Consider the following 16,903-nt stretch of genomic DNA (forward strand, 5'->3'; position numbering starts at 1 on the left):
AAAAGCTGTGACCATGTGCTCACAGTTCCTGATGCGTAAAGTTAAGCTTATGCCTAACTCGTCAGCATCTGTGATGTCCCACCAGTTTGTGCTTAGAAAAGTGGATAGGGATTCAGGAATTTGGATTGTTCTTTTTGGCTTCATGTCAGACAACTTGTGTTTCCTGAACAAATCATTCAGTCTCTGGCGGCATCAGTTTTCCAGTCTATTTCCATTTACCATATGTACTTTTTGAAGGTGAACAGCTTTTGTGACGTGCGGCAGTGAAGGGCAGTGAGTTGCTATCACTTTGAACTGTATAAAATCTGACCAAGATTAGAAAATCTAGTGATTGATCCACTGATGACACAACTGTAAGCTAGAGCTCCCCTTTCAACTTGCACCCCTGGATCTGCTAGAGTGTGAAATTTTAAAGGAGCAAAATAGTAGAAGGCTTCCAAATGAAAACAGCTAGAAGTGAAGGTTAATTTTGGAAATTGCATTTGGGAGCTAGGATACAAACAGACAGACTTAGAATAAAAACAGACAAACAGGAGCAGCAGTGAGTGCTAAGCATCTTTTCCTAGGTAATGTGAACAGTGATCTGCCACCAGATCTTTTAGCTGCTGGCGAAATTCCTGGTAGCTCTGTATGTCATTGAAGGCTGCTCATGGGAAACTGTTGTCAGTATTATCTGCTGCACATTATTTCATTTTGATTCCCAGTATAACTTGTTTGCATGCTTTCTTGCAATAGAAACGTTGAAGTAAATGGAAATTTTGCCTTTGACTTGTAGCAGGACCCACATTTCACCATTAATTTGGGTTTGGGGGTGGTTTTTTGGCTTTTTTTATTGCTGAAGGAAAAATGATCTTTGTAATGGCACTTATTTGATTATGAATCCTTATGTGAAATAAGTTTAGTTAAGTAAGTTATTATAAAACAATGTAATTAGGAAATAACTTTTATGGGATATCAGTTTGTTAAGGGATTCCACAGATTAATTTTGAGTTTGCTGTTTTATATAAAAGAGTGTCTGCAAATCTTTCTCTGTGTGTATTTTCAACATATATGTAGTCTTAGAGAAATAATTTGTCACTTTAAGGCTAAGAATATCATAAACATATCTTCTTTTAAACAGTCTGAATGTATCTCAGATTGAAAGCCTATGGTTTCTCCTTCTTACAGTGTAAATTCCTGGATATACTATTTTATGCTGTATAAAAGCAATTCTGTTTATTATTATTACTCACTGTATGTTACAACTGAAAAATTATGAAAAAGAAACTTTATTTGGAGCACCTCAGAACCAGAGACTGCATTTTGTGCACTGGGCTTTAAAAGTGTTAAATACATTTCAGTGTGAACTTCTGTATGATAAGGAACTCCTCTATAAAATGTTCATATTTATCAATGTTATCAGAAAAACAAGACTGTATGTGAATTTTCCAACATATTTGTTTTCTTGCTATTAAACTAAACTGACATTCTGAAAGGACGTTCTCAAAGCAACTTCTTCAGATGCTGCTAAGTTGTATTTATAATTAGTTCCTAATTTAGCTATGCAAGCAGAAGGGAGGGATGCTTATGTTTTGCCAGATATCTGGGTTTTTCCCTTTTAAATGTAATTATAGGAGGGGTTTTGCATTTGGACCATCTTAACGGACATCCTCTCCTCAGCTACCAGTGTGTAGTTATTGCATTTATGCATTCAACTTCTTAGTCAAGTGATGCTATTTTTTTTTTCTGCTGCTGCCTGACAGCCACTAATAATAACACATGAGGACAGTCAGACAAAATGAAGACAAATGCTGCTTGTCGCAGCAGAATCATAATGTCTCCAGACTCAGTAAAGACAGCCTAACTGTATGTGGATGCTCCTTATAGCTTATTTAGGCCTGTGGTTTTTCCCTGTGGTTTTTTGTTTTTGTTTTGTTGTGTTGTTTTTTTTTTCCCCAAAAGCACAAACATTGTGCAGAAATACATTAAGGCAACATATGGGCCTGTTAGTTAGCCAAAACAATGTGGAGCCACGGAGAATAGAGATTGCAATGCACAGATGGATATTGTAAAAAATTAATGAGTGCAATAACAGATCTAAAAGGTAAATTTTACTCAAAATTCAAGTGGAAAGCATAGAAAATAGTTAAGAATAGGGATTTACAAGATTTTTAAATCACCTGATACGAAACATTGCAAATATACAGATGTTTATTACATTATTTGATTATCATGTTTCATCACAGCAATAATTATGTCTATATAGATATATGCCATCAGAAGTAGATTGCTGATAAACAATAGCACTTTTCTTCTACTTGATGTAAACTCTGCAGTATTAAATATCCATATTATTTCCAGTTCAATATTAGAAAATGTCAGTCATTGTGACAAGCCTGGCAAGAACAGTGCATTGAACAGCCCTCTGTGTAGTGAAGTGCTGGTTTAAATAATCGCACTTCCATGTTACATTACTTTGTTGGTAAAATCAGACTCTATACAGAAAATGAGCAAATAGTGCTTCTCTTCTCTAAATTCACTTCTTCATAGCAAAACTGAACAGCTCACTGAAACAGAAGGGAATTGCTTTTGCAATGGGCAACATGCAGTGCATACCCGCAACTAAAATCTGATCTGATTTTGCTTCGATGTAATTGAGGGCAGAGTTTGGTATTTAAAATAATATTTATATTATCTCTGGAACTTATAGGTGTTTCTAGCTTTTATCATGTTCTTTATTAAAGAATTATATGCTATGGAAATTTTTTAAATGATGCTTTTTTTTTCTTTTTGGTTCGGTTCTCTTGATTATCTTAGATGCGCTTTGAAAAGGTAATGCACTGGGAATCCATCTTCTTTTGTATTAAAAAAATACTTACAAAATTGACATGGGCACTTTCATGAATGCACTAAATGGCTATGTGCTGGTACTGATGTATCCTTGAGCTTCATTCCTACAGTAGCTGATCTGACTGTGAAATTATACCAGTTGCTAGTTTTGATAGGGGCAACAATGGGAGTACTAGTACAGAGAAAGAATCCAGAAACACAGGGACGTTATGAGCGTTGCAAGATCTGAATCTGCTGTAAGTGATGGTAGTCATCAAGAACTGGGGAAGAGGGATAGGAATATGCCTAAGGTAAATGTCCCGTTATTTCTTTGCTTTTTGAACTAGAAGGCTACTTGCCTACAACTACAGATAATGAAAAGAACACGAGGACAGAATAGGCAACTAATTCAAAGATACTGTTCTAGATTTTTTGTTTAGAATTTTATGATATCAATACAGCATTGGCTAGAGAAGCCAAATGTGCAGACCTTGTCAGTCAAAATATTACTTTAAATCAAAAGATGTCGTTCTCTTATGTGCATACAGGGTTTGAAATCATAGATAGTTCACAACTTTTCTTTCTGCAGAACTACACCAGAGAGAACAAAAAAAAAAAAAAAAAAGGAGATAAGAGGAAAAGAAATGTAATACCATAACAAATTTATATCTCTTATATCAATACAGCATTTGTATGAAGATAAGAAATGTGCTGCTTGGAATCCTACACCCATAGCCAACTATTTCATCAGTGGTCCATAAGTTTAACAGGACTACTTCCTAAAATTTCTTAAGAAAGCCATCTCCTCTCAATAATCTTAAGCAGAAATATTTACTGTAAAATTCACTTCTTTTCAGATTTCAGTGAAACCTTCAATTTTCCAATCTGTTGAGGATTTTATTGTAACTTCATTCATAGAGGACACATTCAAATAGGGATTTGAAATAAAGGTGGGAGATGGCGTTGCGGGTGCTTGGGGAAAGCTGTTATGCAAGAGAGTTTTACCTGGATAATTTTGACATATCAAATGTGCTATGACTGGTGGAACAGGAGCAAAAGATCAATACTCCTATATGAAGTAAGACAGAGCAAATAGGCAAGAGTACCTGGAAGAGTACCTTGTACCCAATTTAGTAAGAAAAGTGTAAGAGAGACAGAGTGGCAGTAATCATGTCATTAGAAGGTACTGACCCAGGAAACACATAATTTTAATACTATTTTTTAATAGACAAGGTAGATGTTTGCAGGATGGTAGAAGAAGGGATGACAGAAGTCAAGACACATGGTGATGAGAGCATTGACAAAGCTCTGCTTGAGTAGATGAGGAAGAAAGGCAAGATAACAGGAGTGTTGACAACGTTATGCCCAAATTAGAAGTGAGGAAACAATCCAAATATTTCCATTAGAACCATTTGTGTATCTGCTTCTCATGGAGAAATAATTTTGATGCTGTTAGCCAACTGTTTGCACCAAGAAGAGAGATCTGTCCCTTCCTAAAACAACGTTTGAATTTCAAGGGACTCTTCCCAAATAAAATGTCAGAAATGTTCTATGCAGCTAGAAAAGAACAGAAAAATAGAAGCACATTTGCATATTCAGGTGAATATTTAAAGAGAAAAAATACTTTTCAGAATGGTAATAGTAATGTTCTATTTGGAATACTAAAACAATGGAATTCATCCAAATAAAAAAGCTATAAAGCTAAGCATGCTTCAAATACAGATGTCAAACACCATCCTGCCAAAATTTAGAACCATAAAAAAATGGTGTACCTGCAAAACTGAAAGCTATGGCTTTATTTTAAGGCCCGTGCCTTTATTTATATGACTGTACATAATAATGAACAACTTTCACAATGACAATAAAATACAAAACTAATGATTTGCTGATATTCTGATGTCATTAGAGTGACATAACTTCGGAGGTGGGACTAAAACCTGTTTGCTTGCTATTTTAAGATGAGACAATTCAGGAGGTGCTAGCAATTCACCTCCTAGCTCTATGTCAAGATTCTCCCTGTAAATTAAATTATTAATTGGCATGTATGTCTGTTTATTTAATGAGGAGCGTGACAGCCTTTACTGGCGCATATGTGAGAACAAAAACATCACAGTAGGAGCTTCTAAACTGCCCGGCAAGCCAAGGGGTTAAGCAGTTTGATATGCTGTATTAAAAGTAGCTGTTATTAGCAAATGTTGTCTGGCTAGTTGCAACATAAATACCAGAATGTGATATTCATATGGAAGAAAATATAGCATGTTTATGCAATTTTTAAGTCTGTAGTAAAGATAAAAGTTTACTTTCCACGATCTTTCATTTTCACTTATCTGTGTGAAGCCCATGTTACAATACAGTTATTTTCTGTAAAAGTAGTTTTAAAAAATTATATCCCATTCAAGACCTAGCTCTAGGACTGTGTAGGGCATGACTGGCAAGGGGCACAGATGACAGCAGCTGGATTCTGTAATGCAGGAATGCCCAAGGAATAAGTTAAAGTGAGCAGAAATGACAAAACAGAAACTGCAAAAAAACAGACAGACCACTCTTGAATATCACAGTAGCATTTTATAGTTCTGGAAGGGAAATCAAAATACTGTTGCAGACTGGCACTATCAGTAAATCATCATAAAATGGAAGTTGATAATTAGTGGTTTCTAAAATATGGCTGTGTGGGGCAGAATCAAATATGATGCTCTGTGCTAGCTTCCAGTTCTTTGTTTCTATATTATTCATGAAAGAAAAACAGAAAAAGCTTGTTAATTGCCATTTCATTTTGGGTTTAGTATTGTGTACGTAAGTGCCTGATGAATAATTAGATAGTGTTTCTTCAAGTTCTATGTGTTGCTTTATACAGATTTTTACTGAAAATAAAAATACAGTTATACTGATTATTCTTAATAGGCAAAAAATGCCTTAACGAAGGAAAATGTGAAGATTAAAGTAGTTTTTAAAGAACATTCGTTTCCCACATTTTTATCCACCAGGTTTCATGAAAATGTTTCATTCTTTAAAAAAGACTTAAAGTTATTCCATCAGTGCACCATTTGTATATTGGTGATTTGCTAAAATAATTGATGGGCCTTAGCATATATACTGCTTGTGTAATCTCAGTTTTGTCTATACATTGAAAGAGTTTGCCTGCTTTTTCACATTCTGTTTCAAAGGAGCCCTCTGCTGGACAGCCTGGCTTGATATATAGTACTTGCGTGTATGTGCCTACACATGCACCACAAATAAAACTATATGTAAATATACAGGATAGATTTACTATTACTCAAAAGTTTCTTTGTCATTAAAGAAAGCATAAGCTGCTTGCGAAGGATGCTTTCTTTACTTCTGCTTACAATGTAGCTCCTTTAAAATAAAACGTTTTGAAGTTCTGAAGAACATCAGTGTATTATGAAACATATATTTTTGCTAAATTAGAATTATGGATAATTTAAGAAGTTAATCTTTCTAAGGATAAATAATTGATGCAGAAAATAGCATGAGAGTTATGCATGAAATATAGTGTGCATATTCTGTGCCATTCTTACTTTTCTGTAGCGCATCTGCTATCTAAAACGGTTTAAATTTTGTTATTTCTTCTTTACAACTCAAAAATTAGTTTCAATATGTTCCCTGTTGCTACAGGGTGATATTATTAGTAGAGCTGTAAATTTCATTATAAGCAATGTGCAAATACTGCAGAAAAATAAATGAATACGTATAATAATAGAGTTAAAGAAAATTGAAATTTACCTAAATAATACGTTGGTAGAGTCACTAAATTACTGCTTACTAGTTTGGAGAGTATATTTCTAGTTTTCTGTTTGTTTCCAGAAATGACGAGTAAGTACTTTGAATTTTGGCAAGACTTGCTGATACACATCTAAGGATGCTGCATGTCCAGGAGTACCATACTGTATCGTTTAAAAGACTTTTTTCTTCTTTCTTACCTAGCCATGGAGTGTTGTCTTTGTTGCATGTTGGCAGAGTAGCACTGAAAAGCACTTGAGCTGTTTCTAACATCAGCAGTAAATTGAGCATGTAAAAGGAGAGGAAGTCTTGAGTGGTGCTGCAGTAGGTTTGTAAGCATGAACTGAACACCTAAATGTATGGTGTATAGGCCCCAACTTCTCATTAGGTACATAAAGTTACTGCAAGATTTCTCTCTCTATCTTTCCAGAAAATGTCAGCATGATTCAAACTGTGGCCAGAGAAAGATAATCAGCAGTAATAAAGGCCAGAAATTATAAGGTTGGGTGAGGTGGCATTTTTGCAGAGAATTTGAAATAACCATCTCCACTTCTGCAAGTTCCCAGTATATCCCTAACTTGACAAATTTAACTAATTCTTCGGACTATGAAGTGATCATACTTTCAAATTTTACTTTATATAAGCCCACATTAAAAATAACAAAAGTCCATGAAGCTGCAAATTGGAATCTACTTTCTAAAATTTTCTATTGTACACTCAACCTGGTAATCTAAGCTCCCACAAAAACCAGTATACTGCTGCCTGGAATAACTACTTCCAGTGACAAGACAATACCAGCCATGTTGTTGGATTTGACGATCTGTTTGTCTGCTACAAAGCTGACTGAGATCACCAAGTAAATTCTCTTCAGTCAATGCAGCCAGCCTGCAAAAGGTAATGGCAGCCCCGAAGTATCTCAAATTAGAAACAAAGACTTAAAAATTAAGTGTTTTGCAGTAGTCACATTACATAAAATATTTAAATTTTGATTGTGATTTGGGGTTTCTTTTGCAATTGATGCCTTTTTGTATTTCAGACATTCGTACCTAAAATTAAAGGAGAATCTTTGCCAAGTTAGTTGGTTAACTGCCAAATGAGTCAAATAACATACAAATGCACCATTCTCCTTTCATGATTCTTCAGTAGAAAATGCTTTCACTGCGACTGTTTTTGCTTTTGGTTAGCAGTTATAAACATGCACACACTGCGACCACTGTTACTTTTTTACCTGCCAACAATATTACAAACATTACAGTAATTTTTCTTCAGTTAAGAAATGAGGGTGGATTTTGTTATGAATTTGTCAGTGTGGCTCCTAGAGTGGCCAGAGAGTTGATGTTGAGTGGCATTGCATGCAAGCAATTACTTCACCAGGCTTGAGGGGCTGATCCAAACCCATTGAAATTAGTGAAAATACACCCATTGACCTCAACTGGCTTTGGATTAAAGGCTGTGATTGTGCTGCTGCTTCTTCGGACTTCTAGTCCAATAAACCAGGGACCAAAATCCAGAAGTAATATCTGTGTTTCCTATTTTCCAATGCAGAGTGCAGGATCTCATGCTGACTTCCTTTTCATTTTTCTTTCTTCTTTTCCCTGTGTCATCAGAACTGCTCTCTCTTCCAGTACACATTTCATGACTTCTAGGAGTAGTGAAATGCATACTGTAATTTAATTATTTTATTTAGATGTGGGCAAGCATGAGCTTCAAGTCATCTGTTTTCTTACAACCAGAAAATTTAATATTAAATAAGTTAAAAAGGAGTTCTTCATCCATCAGAAACTGAATACTGAGTTACTATAGTAAAACAAAACATGTCATAGCACACTACAGCATAATAGTGCTATGTAACAGTATATGCTTGTGTAAAGAAGTTTAAATGAGCAATAAGGTACACCATGTAGGATGTTTCCTTTCACCTTTAAATTAACTTTGGGGAATTATGACATAAATTCCCCCCCAGTGTTAGCAAGTGGTCTAATTATGATCACTTTCTGATATGTGTGAACTACACGTATAACCTTTTGTATCCAGACCCAGTCATCTTTGCTACACACAAAGCTCCTAAGGGCCCAGAGTTGTGACAAGGCAGATGAGTGGCCCTACTGAGTAAGACAGAAGATTCATCTACCCTAGTGTTCCATCTTTGGCAGTGGCCACTGGGAAAATACATGAGGGAAAATACTAGAGTAAGGCAAGCATGTAATACCATTTTCCTCCTGGCTTTGTCTGTCTGCACTTTTAAAGATTTTCTGAGCCAAACCCATACTTTTGTTGAGGCTAATAATTGTTTTCAAATTTGTCTAGGACTTTGGCCTCTCCATTTTGCATGGCAACAAGTGATTGCAACTGCACTGTGTTGAAAAATACTTCCTTTTATTTAAACCTGCTTCCATTTGACTTCACTGGTTGCCTCCAAGCGTTGGGGAATGGAGAAGGGGGAGACAGTGAAAGGAAGAAACAAAGAACATGTCTGATCACCCTTAGCTTCTCCAGACCTTGTGAGTTTGTGCAGTCCTACCTTGTTTCCACTTCATTTTTCTTCAAAGTTCAGGAGGTCTGGTATATTCAGTTGTATCTCACACAGAAGCTACTCCATTATTTTGAATCTTGGAATTGCAATTTTTTATTACATACATGTTCAGGACTAGTTGGTTATTTAATTGGTACATGCATTAAAATATTTGAAAGGAAAAGTAAATATTAGGTTGCAGTACAAAGTGTGTTGTAGTCTGGCAAGGCCTAGGAGGAAGAGCTACCATTCATTTAGACTTAATTGCACTTTTATGCCTCACTGATCATGTTTTTCCCCAAGTCCTACTTCAAGCACTAGCATATCACAGATTGTTTGGAGGAAATCACAGTCCGTGTGATTTTGCTTATAGATCCTTCATCAGGTAAACATCATTGCCAGACTATCTCTACAAAGGAAGAAGTCTGTTCTGAATATGACAAGTACTAAGAGAGTACAAAGGTCAGCGATTAAATAAAATAAATAAATAAATAAATAAATCAGTGCTGTGATTGCTGTGCTTTGCCTTCCTGAGCGTCTGCTCTCACAGGAAGAGCAAGTGTGATCCATGTTATCCTAGAAGTTCTCACTTATTTATTGGCAGCAAAGAGATTCCAACTGAAAGACGATAAATGAGAGAACTAATCTGGATAGCGACCTCACATTACACCAGTCAGAGTGTGTGAGCAAGGAAGCTGGCAGTCCATCTTGTTCACAGAGAGAAGGACAGGGAGTTAAAGTTTATTGATTTTGTTGTTGTTCTGTATTCTCCATCCAGAACAGAGCAAGAAAATTAGACAATTTTTTTTTTTTTTTTTTAATATAGTCAACTTCATCAGGAATGTGACTGTCAGTGTAACTGTGAGGCAGCCAGGACCTGGAAAACCTGTTACTTAACCCTTCTGGTATTGTCCCAGCACCAGCTAATTGTGAATAAATGGATTTCTGAAGCTATTTTTACATTTTAGCCATTCCTTGCTGGGGATGCTGGCTCTTTTCAAAGAGCACAGAAACCACCTCTGACTCAGGACATACCTGAGCCACAGATTGTTGGGAGAGTATTTGAAGACTGTGTTAACTGTACCATCTTCCCTGCCTGTCTGCTTTTCCCCACTGACATGGAAACAGTAAAGAATTAGATGAGTCTATGGCCTGACTACGTGGTTGTCTTACATTAGAATACCTTTCTCATTTATCAGCATAAAAGTTTTAGCAGAATGAAGTAACTTCTTGTAAAAATTCCATTTAAGCATCAAAGTAGGTGGATGGATTTTCAGTAGAGCTCAGTATGAGGTCTTAAACAAACACATGGTTCTTAATGAACTGGTTAGAGTTGCAGGCAGAGACAGGGAATTTCTCCTATAATCTATAGTTTTACAGGGTTTGTATATGCATCATCACAGTTCATGTGATGTATGTACATTATTACATTACATGCTTCATTCCATTCTTGCAACTTAAATTTTGGAAATCTCCTTTAAAAGAAGACAGATAATCTTCTTAAAGGTCCTTCTGATTTTAAGCAACAGCCTCTTCCTTTCTCATGCCCCCTTTTAAGTTTCTAGCCTGTCAGATGTTTGCACGCATAGATGCTGAATCTCTCTGTAACTGGCATAAAAGTAGTCTTAGCAATATCTTTGTGAGTTGGACTATTTGATATGGTTGCCTGTCCATCACAACAGTAGAGATTGTTCAGGAGTTCCCTCTACAGTTTTTCTTTACTATCCCAGGAGAACCAGCCCTGTCGTTGCAAACTTGTCTTTCTTCCTAACATGAAAATTGTGGACTTCCAAAAGGGGGATGCTCAAGGAGCCATGTGACTTTGAACCTAAGCATTGTACATACAGATAATGAGAGAAATTAATTTAAACCAAAACCATAATGATGACAATGGACATGATTCTTCATGTGGTTATTTGGCAGAACATAATACAGTATGTTTCACACCATGATTCCAAAGTGTTACTGATTTCTATGGTCTGTATGGTATTCCTAGGGAGAAAGAAATGTAGAAAATCTACACATGAGGGTTTAAGCACACAAAAAGATACTGTTTGTGAGGTAGCAATATTTCAACTTGACTATCACAAAGCATACAAAGAAGCTATGAAACAACTTGACTTAAATTACAAATGCATGAAATTTAATAGAGAGAAAAGCTCAAACAGGTTATTTTAGCTTTGACCTGGGTGCTTACTGCAGACCCCCCAGCACCACCTCCATGAAGGAAAAGGTCTTCATCCTCATCCTTTTTAGAGGAGAAGACTTTTAGAACTTTCTGGCTTCCATGGCAAAAGAGGAGGTGAAGACAAGAAAGAAAGAAAAAAAAAATCAGAAGGATACCAGCTCTAAAGTATATTCCTACTTGGGGTAACCTGGTTTTTTCTTCATACAAAACTAGTTCTGCTTAGATCCTGTGTCCCTGTCATTTCATAAAATGCTTTGCAATTCATGAGAATGTGGAACTTGCAATGTGTGATCTGTGTCTTCTCTATCAGCTTCTAGCAACCTAGATGCTATGGTGATGGGTTTCTAAGCAGTCCTGAGATAGTCAAAAGGTCCAGCTAACCTCCATGTCTAGTTTCATACAAAGGTTTTCTTGACCCCTTGCTGTATGAAAGACATTCGTTAGATGGAATAGCCTGTTCTACTTGGCTCTTGAGTAAAAGGGGCAATAAGCCCAATTCCTTTTCCCATGTCAACAGCCTTTTTCTGTTTTGTAACATAATGTCTAAAAATGCTGTGGGTTACATGACACCAGACCAGTACGGAGCCACTTGTTAAGTAATGGTTAGTGAAAATATTGTTGTCTATGTTGAAGAGAAGAATTAGTATTTTCCTGATGCAAAGGAAACTTTTAGAACAGTTTCCCGTCTCTGTACACTGCCATAAATGTACTCTTTGCTATTTCTTACATTTTTGTAAACTGCTGTAGAGTGCGGTATATTTGACCTCGTGATTATGACTGAGATGCTTGGAGTTAAAAATGGTTTTGTTGAGAGTGGGCTGACATGCTGATAAAAATGAACTACATTCCAGACCAAATTTCAGTATAGTACATATTTCAAGGCCACTTGATGCTTTGATATCACAAAAGCAGAGGTCTTTTGAGAGTGCAGGCTTAGCATCTATAGTTTCTGGGATTTTTTTCAGGAGTTACTGTTTCAAAGACGGCGTTTCATCTAAAAATATGCTTGTCTTATCTTAATAATAGTGTTGTCCTTTTAGCCCCTCTATCTGGCTTAAGATGTAGCAAAGATCTATATTAGTTTAATGTCTTCTCATTCAATTTAAACTGTTCAATACTTATGCCATACAGGCCAGTCGGCAGCATATCTTAGAAAATGCTCCTTTGGATGGTACAAGTGTGTAATATTGAGCTCTACAGTTTAATATATTCTTCTGAAGGAGGATCTGTGCTTTTTAGGACACAACCACTAGCTTTTATTTTAACCACTGAGGCAAACTGAGTTCATTAGTGAGCATAATAGGATTAGACATGAAAAAATGGACTCAAACTTTCTAATCTCATTTGAAAGGAGCTTCTCCAAAAGCAGACAAATGCTTTCTTTTTGCTGCCTTTTTGAAGCACAATTTTGCTGAAGCTGACTCAGATTGATAGAATAAGTAAAAAGACGAGTCACATTCTGCAGAGTGACATTATGTCTGACTAAGGCAGTAAGAAGCACTTGCCTTCAATAAAAATAAATGTATTCCACTTCCTATTAAGTTTCCCCTCTGCTTCTTATTAAGTTCAGGTAGGCGTAGTTCCTTGATGTAAAAATATGTATCCAACATTGACTTTCTCCTTTGGTTGAGGACACTAACTAAACGAAATGATCTTCAGCATTGGTGGTTGCTTATTATCTTTCAAAAACGTAAGTATAGCAAGTTCCTTTTGAATGAAGTGGTATGGTGCTGCAGCACAGCTAACCTTGCCCAGGTGTCTGCCTGCATGCAAAACTCCTGCTGCTTTCCTGGTTGAAGTGTGCTTGATCTCTTCTCCGTCTCCGCAGTTAGAGGTCTATTGTTATACTCTCATCTGAAAGCTTGCAAATGACATTTGGGTGTGATCGACTTCTAATGGAAGATTACAACCCTGTGGATCAAAGCGAACCATACATCGGAAAGGGGCTCTTAAGAATTTTAAAGGTTTAACATAAAGAAGATAATTACACAGTCTGATTGAGAACTGTTTCTGTACTTGTCATTCACACTTCTATGAGCCAAGCTTGTACTGTGACTGCACGTGCCAGGAGTGCTTTTGTATAAGAAATGTAATTGTAGCTTACACAAAATTCTTTCAATATTTCACTTCTACAGGACTTTTTTGGTACATAGGAAAAAACCCATTTTTTTCAAACTTCTATCTGTTTCCTTAGGTTTCCACATAATTAACGTTTCCACTGATACTGTTGTGAGATTCAGAGCTCTCTTTTTTGTACTTTGATTAATAAATTGCTTTTTTCAGACCAAGGACTGTAGAGTTCAGAAGTTCAACAGTGAAAGCAATATAGGGTAGTCTGCCAGTTGAACACTGCCAACAGTGAAACACAGATAACTGGCTACAACTTCAGGTTATTCTCCGTGATTCACAGATGGGATTAAAATATTGCTCTACATTTGAGAGTTGTCTCTGAGAAATTACCTTACAAGAAAAGCTAAGGATTCTAAAATAATTCCGTGTTCATCTGTTAGCAAGGTGATTTGTAATGGTTTCTAAATAGTAGAGAGTAGCTGCAGCCTTGTCTAACGCTGACCTTACCACTTCACATGACTGATTTCGTACGGATCTACATGTAGGTGTTTAGATGTTTCACTGCTTCTGTCTGACATAAACTAATGATGTAGACTGGCTAAACATGGTGACATGATTAAACAGTGATGTTAATTAGTCGCTTCTATGAGAGACTTGATCCCTCTTTTTAGCAGCATTTGTTATGCATGTACAGAAGTTAAAGGGACAGAAGTGGACGCTTTCTTTATAGCATCTGTTAATAGCGTTAAGTGTTCAGAAAAAAACATCTGAACTATCTGGTAAAATGCATAAGGTCCATCCTCATGCCCCATGGTTGTACAAAAACAGTATCTGTGTGTGAAGGGAAATGGCAATTTTCTGCAGGCAGTAATCATCTGTACTATTACTTAGATGTCATGTATTGATGATCCTATTTCAATCAAACATATCTCATTCAGAGAGCTTTTGATGGGAGGAATTTTTGGAAGGGTTTAGGAAGGTTAAATCTGTGAGACATGGCTTCCATCTGGAATGCATTAGCTACAAAGATTTATTAGCCAGAGTGCCTCTGCATAATGTTCCATGGAAAGCAAAGCCCTGCATCTAATTTCCAGCATGATGTCTATATGAGGAGTGATCTTTGAAATATCATAGGTGACAATCAAGTTTGTTATAAAAATAGTAAATGCACAGGATTTTCATGGCGGCTATTTTAAATCCCTCATGAGGGCTGGTAAGCAGGTAGTTGATTTGTTGACAAATGATAAAACTGTAGGAACAGCAACATGCATGACATTTTTAAACAGGATGGACTCTTTAAGCAGGAAGAGTCACATCAGGAAAATTATCAACATTTAGTGGTTGCTTAACTCTGTGAAGGATAGCATTAGGAAATAATAGGGCAATATTTAACTCTCTGTTTCAGTGTTTTGTGATTAAATCTGTTTCAAGAAGTGCTGCTTCTGATCAGCAAGCAGGAGGGAAAAAGCTTTACAGATTGTAATGCATTAACAAAGCTGATTCCCTGCAATTCTAAACCATCATGTGTCTGATGGCAATTAAAAATTACTAGCTTAAGAACAGTGCTGATCTCAGTTTCACAATGGGCCAAAGGGGGAAGAAAGTGGATTTTTTTTATTTTTAAGCCTGCAACTACAGTAAAGACTTCAGTGATGTACCTGTTAGTGAACATTTCTACACAGAATTTGCAGGGAAGGGTGATTGGATTTCAATCAGTGATGAGAGAAAGGTACCTAAGAAGCTTTGAAAATCTGACCCGTTTAAGCAGGACAGTGTATTAGTAAATATTAACTTGTACCTTTATGAGAATACTGTTTCTGAAAGACTAGGAAACAGCAACTTCTTTTCTGTAAGCTCGGTTCCAATATATAAAATGTGAAGTTGCCAGTACTCTAAAATTCCCAATAAAAATAATTTCAAATAAATAATTCATGCACATGATCTACTCCATTCTTGTCTTCTCCTTGGCCTCTGAGTCATGGCTGGTTTGGTTGTTGTAGAATGGATACCAATAGAATAATATTATATATAAAAATAATTTTTGAAGTGTATGGAGGATAGAGGATAAATAAAACCTGAGACTTTTTAAAGGAGTATAAATGTAGAATTAGAACTGTGAGCAAGAAGTCTGGATATTTGAGTTGTATTCTTGGTACTACTTCAGAGAGAAAACTTTTGTGAACCTAGGTGAATCTTTAAGGTCTCTATGTTATGTTCTTTCCATTTATGAAGTAGAGTGGATGGTGTTAGCTGCCTTTGCACAGGAATCCTGCTTCAATTATGTAATGATTATTAAACCTTTTATAAAAGAAGTTACAGGCAGATTTCTTTCTACACTAGTAGAAAAATCCATTGCTGAAAAATACTAAATATTCTCTCTTACAGTCTTGTTGCTGAGCTGGAGTATCAAAGCGAATACATTTTCCAGGTCATCTCTAGTTCAAGTTTTCTTCTGTGTCTATGTGTTTTTGTGTACATATTTCTATACACATGTATATATTAAAATATCTGAAGATACACTGGTTTTAATATTTTCTTTATAGAATCTATTAACTGAAAAGTACAGATTATCTAGTACAGATATTTTTTAAAAAATTGTAATCTTTTGTCTTCAGAAGTCTGAAACTGTATGTAATACCTGGAGTATGCTAGTGAAGAAAGACCCCAGAAATCTGCTAGTTGCATCCAACAACATCACTTGTTGACTCATTAGTAAGTGTTAAAAACACAAAGATGGCAAAATGTGAAGGACAACAATAACTATCCAGCTTTGCCATCTGTGTGTTTTGGGGCTAGATCAAGGTTTACAGTTTTTAAATTGCTAATTCCTTTGGCAAAGGGTTGGGTTTGTTGTTTTTTTTTTTTTTTGAATATCAACACTACTTTAATCTTCTCAGGGAGTTTGGTGGGTTTAGAAAAGTGTGTTCAATCCATTTATTCCTGTCTGGAATATGGAAGGTAAGAAGATTCTAAGAAGACCTTCCACTGCATCAAGAGCCTTGAAAGAATGATTTATGGTAGAGAAGAACACTTTCTCTGCCTTTTGCCCAGCTCTGTTTCCCATTCTGGTGGGATGCGAGGTCCAGGGGAAATGTTTGCTTCTTAGAATCGCCATCTCAGCATATTTAAAGTCTTCCTGTGCAACAGGATTGGAGAGTTATCAAGATGTTACTGCTTCTAATTGATCCCACAAGTAAGATGGTACTGAGCTGCATTTCCATTTTAGTATCTTTGACTGTTACCTTTTGTTGTTTAAGAGTTAGTTATAAGTTTATTTCTAAGAAGTTACTTTTCAATATTTGAGCCCATTACTTCCTGTTATGTGATCTCTGAAAGAGCAAATAACAAAGCAGGAAAAATGTGAGGGATCATGGTCAGTACAGAGGCCTGGGGTCTTTCAGTGGATAGACCCATTCACAACAGAGGTGCATGCTTAGACAAGAAGTAAGGCTGCATTATATCATCAGGAATGGTTATTTCATCATAATGAGCAGTTCATACCTACTGTGGATGTGCAAGTTCCAAGGCCAACCTGAAAGAGAGAAACTTCCTAGTTTGTTGATGAGTTATCTTTTAGGAAGGATAAG

The 16,903-nt window shown here is 36.2% G+C and overlaps 1 protein-coding gene across 1 annotated transcript in view; it reads left to right on the forward strand.

The window, feature by feature from the left end:
- The window catches only part of NPAS3 (neuronal PAS domain protein 3), a 611,298-nt gene that overhangs the window by 341,545 nt on the left and 252,850 nt on the right, over window positions 1–16,903 (forward strand). The window lies entirely within an intron of this gene.

This window comes from Falco naumanni, chromosome 7 (assembly GCF_017639655.2).
Source record: "Falco naumanni isolate bFalNau1 chromosome 7, bFalNau1.pat, whole genome shotgun sequence".
NCBI lineage: Eukaryota > Metazoa > Chordata > Aves > Falconiformes > Falconidae > Falco > Falco naumanni.